Source organism: Humulus lupulus, chromosome 9 (genome assembly GCF_963169125.1).
Source record: "Humulus lupulus chromosome 9, drHumLupu1.1, whole genome shotgun sequence".
In the NCBI taxonomy this organism is placed as follows: Eukaryota; Viridiplantae; Streptophyta; class Magnoliopsida; order Rosales; family Cannabaceae; genus Humulus; species Humulus lupulus.
The window spans coordinates 140,103,235-140,106,654 of NC_084801.1; the positions used below are offsets into that span (position 1 = coordinate 140,103,235).

The following is a 3,420-nucleotide window of genomic DNA, read 5'->3' on the forward strand; positions in this document are numbered from 1 at the left end:
GGGAGCAGAATCATCAAGGTCTTCCACGTTGGGTGACCAAGGCTCGCGGATGGACAGAAAGGCTTCGCCTCTCCCGTTTAGTGTCTAGCACACTCCTTCAAGCCACCGCGACCCGGAAGCTTGTCAGTTCTCCCAGACTCCCGAAGGGATATCCTTCGGGGAAGGTCCTTCTAGGAGGAGCTCTTCAGGTTGTCTTCGCGGATTTGGTTCTGTGCTTCGCACGGAAGAAGACCAAGTGGTCGAATCACGGAGGAGGCATAGTTGGAACGATACTAAGCTGACACAGGATCCCGTCTGACACGCCTGACAGGTCAAGGCCGCACAACATCCCAGCACGCCTAAAGGTGCCTTTTCACCTACCGTGCCGCTGACCGCCTGGAAAAGACGGCTGCCTTTCGCTATTTCCCATACTTTCATGTAATTATACCTACGTAGAGTCTTATAGCCATGCTGCTACAGTAATTGTATCCCCTATTTATGGCTGGTGCGATAAAGACTCAGGGGGACAGAGTAAAACCCTAATAAAAAACCCTCGCTATAAAGGCCCCTTCATTTGGCAAGAGGGGGGACGGCCAAAAAATCACATAGCAAGAACTCTGCTAAAATCTCTCTAGCTTCATCTTCTCCAAGAGAACCCGAGTGAAACACTGTGAGGTTGTGAGGTTCTTGTACACCAGCTGTTTAACTGTAATTCTCTACAAGTATAATAACATCGACTCGTGGACTAGGGCTCATTAACGCCTGAACCACGTAAAAAACCTATTTGTCCATTTATATTTCTGCACTTCTACAGTTCTTGTCTTTTTATTTTTGTATTCGTTTCCGAAAAACTCGGTAAACAAGATGCTTATCTTTGCTTGAAATTGAAAGTGTTAGTAAAAATTTAAGCATCATGGAACCAATTGCTAATATTAAAGGCAATCCTGTTGATGAAAATGTTGTGCCTGAAAAAACTTTGCTTGAATATTTTGCACCTATTTCATCTAATGCTCCTTCATGTATTGTTTTTCCTACCACTTCTGCTACACATTTTGAGCTTAAACCATCAATCATTCAATTGATGTCATCTTTTTATGGGTTAGATAGAGTGGATCCTTACATGCATGTAAAAAATTTCTTAGAAATTTGCTCAACCTTTAAATTTCAAAATTTTTCTGATGAGTCGGTCAAACTAAGATTACTCCCTTTTTCATTAAAAGGCAATTCAAAAGCTTGGTTAAATTCCCTTCCCACGGGGTCTATAACTGAATGGGATCAACTTTATAATAAATTCTTGCTGAAATTTTTCCTATGTCTAAAACTGATAGTCTAAGGAGAGAAATCTCTGAGTTTTTTCAAAAAGATAATGAAGAGTTTTATGAATGTTGGGAAAGATTTAAAGATTTATTATTAAAATGTCCTCATCATGGTTTTGAAAAATGGAGACTTGTAAAATATTTTTATGATGGTTTGACTCCCTCTAATTGTCAAATGATTCAATCTATGCATACCAGAATTTTTTTAAAATTTCAAGGACAAGAGGCTTGGGATGCCCTTGAAGATTTATCTGTCAATTCACAACAATTGAATTATTTTGATCCTAGGTCTAGGTCAACTAATTCACCAAAAAGAGGAGGAAGGTATGAAGTAAAAGATGAATTAGACTTAAGAACAACCTTAGACAAATTAGCGAGAAAAGTAGAAGCTTTAGCCATAAGCCAAACTACAAATTCTCCAATACAACCAAGATGTTTTTTCTATATGTTCTAGTCCTTGCCATAATGCCCAATCATGTCCTTCCTACCAAGAAGCCTTTTCTGAGGAGGCCAATGCTCTTCATGCTTATGGGAAACCAAATGATAGCCCATTTTCATCCACTTATAATCCAAATTGGAGAAACCATCCAAACTTTTCATGAAGACAAAACCAACCTCCAATGAATCGAGGGCACCAATACAACACGCAAAATAAAACTCATGCCCCACAAAATTAACCATATCCTCAACAAAGGAAACATTCCTTAGAAGATACTTTACAACAATTTATGCAATTCACTCAACAAATCCTACAAAATGAGTCTCAATCAATTACCAGACTCGAGACGCAAGTAGGACAACTCGCTACTGCTTTAGCTGATAGAGAGAAAGGAACGTTCCCTAGTCAACCTATCCCAAATCCAAAAGGTCAATATGAGATAGGAAAGTCTAGTCATAATGGAGAAGTCAAATCAATTTCAACTCTTAGGTCCGGAAAGAACATTGTCAAACCCGATTACATACCCGAGGTTGAAAAAGAAAAAGAAAAGAGTCAACCTTCTAGTTCTAATGCCAATGACTCTTCAAACAAGGATACTCCAATCCATCCCTTCATTCCAAAAGCCCCATTCCTACAAATATTACTTCCAATTAAAAAAGGCAGCCAATATAATGAAATCTTAGAAGTTTTTAAACAAGTTAGTATCAATATCCCCTTCTTAGATGCCATTAAACAAATTCCTGCCTACTCTAAATTTTTGAAGGATCTTTGTACTTTAAAAAGAAACACTAATGTTTCTAAACAGGCATTTTTAACTGAACAAGCTAGTTCCTTTATTCAATATAAGAGTCTTGTTAAATATAAAGATCCTGGGTGTCCCACAATTTCATGCATTATTGGTGATCATTTTATTAACAAGGCTTTACTTGATTTGGGTGCTAGTGTCAATTTATTACCTTATTCTGTTTATAAGCAACTCGGTCTTGGTGAACTAAAACATACTTCTATAACTCTTCAATTAGCCGATCGTTCTGTGAAAATTCCTAGAGGCATTATAGAGGATGTTTTGATAAAAGTTGATAAATTTTACTTTCCTGTTGACTTCATTGTTCTTGATACTTAGCCTATGGAAAATGTGCATGCTCAAATTCCTATCATTTTAGGTAGACCATTCTTAGCTACATCGAATGCAATCATTAATTGTTGTAATGGTATTTTGAAATTATATTTTTGAAATATGATTGTTAAATTTAATGTATTTAATGTTGCTAAATCTGTTGAGTGTGAGGAAGTGCATGAAGTTAACATGATAGATAGTATTTGTCAAGATAATGGAAATGACTTACTTGACTTTTGTAAAAAATACTTTGGTATGAACTTGCATGTTGATGTGTAATGCCCTAATTTCTCATAGATTACCGAGAACATAGTGTTGGGTCATAAGTCATAAATATTACTCTTTTATTGAATAAAAACTTGAAAATAAATACGTACATGGATCCATAGTTTTTATAAAAATAAAATAATTGTCTTTAACATAAAAATGAGCAACATTTAAATAAAACTTTAAAAGAAAACATTCTTTGATAAAAATAAATAAATAGGCCCGCCTGATCTTCCTCGACCATATGGTGCCAATGAGTACATCATGAAGCTCTTAGGTCCCACTCGCCACCGGCCTTTCTA

At 36.6% G+C, this 3,420-nt stretch overlaps 1 non-coding gene across 1 annotated transcript; it reads right to left on the reverse strand.

The window, feature by feature from the left end:
• Nucleotides 1-1,305: 1,305 nt before the first annotated feature.
• On the reverse strand, nucleotides 1,306-1,412 carry LOC133802706 (small nucleolar RNA R71). The gene has a single exon (XR_009877451.1). It is a non-coding gene; the product is annotated as a small nucleolar RNA R71 (small nucleolar RNA).
• Between the last annotated feature and the right edge of the window lie 2,008 nt (nucleotides 1,413-3,420).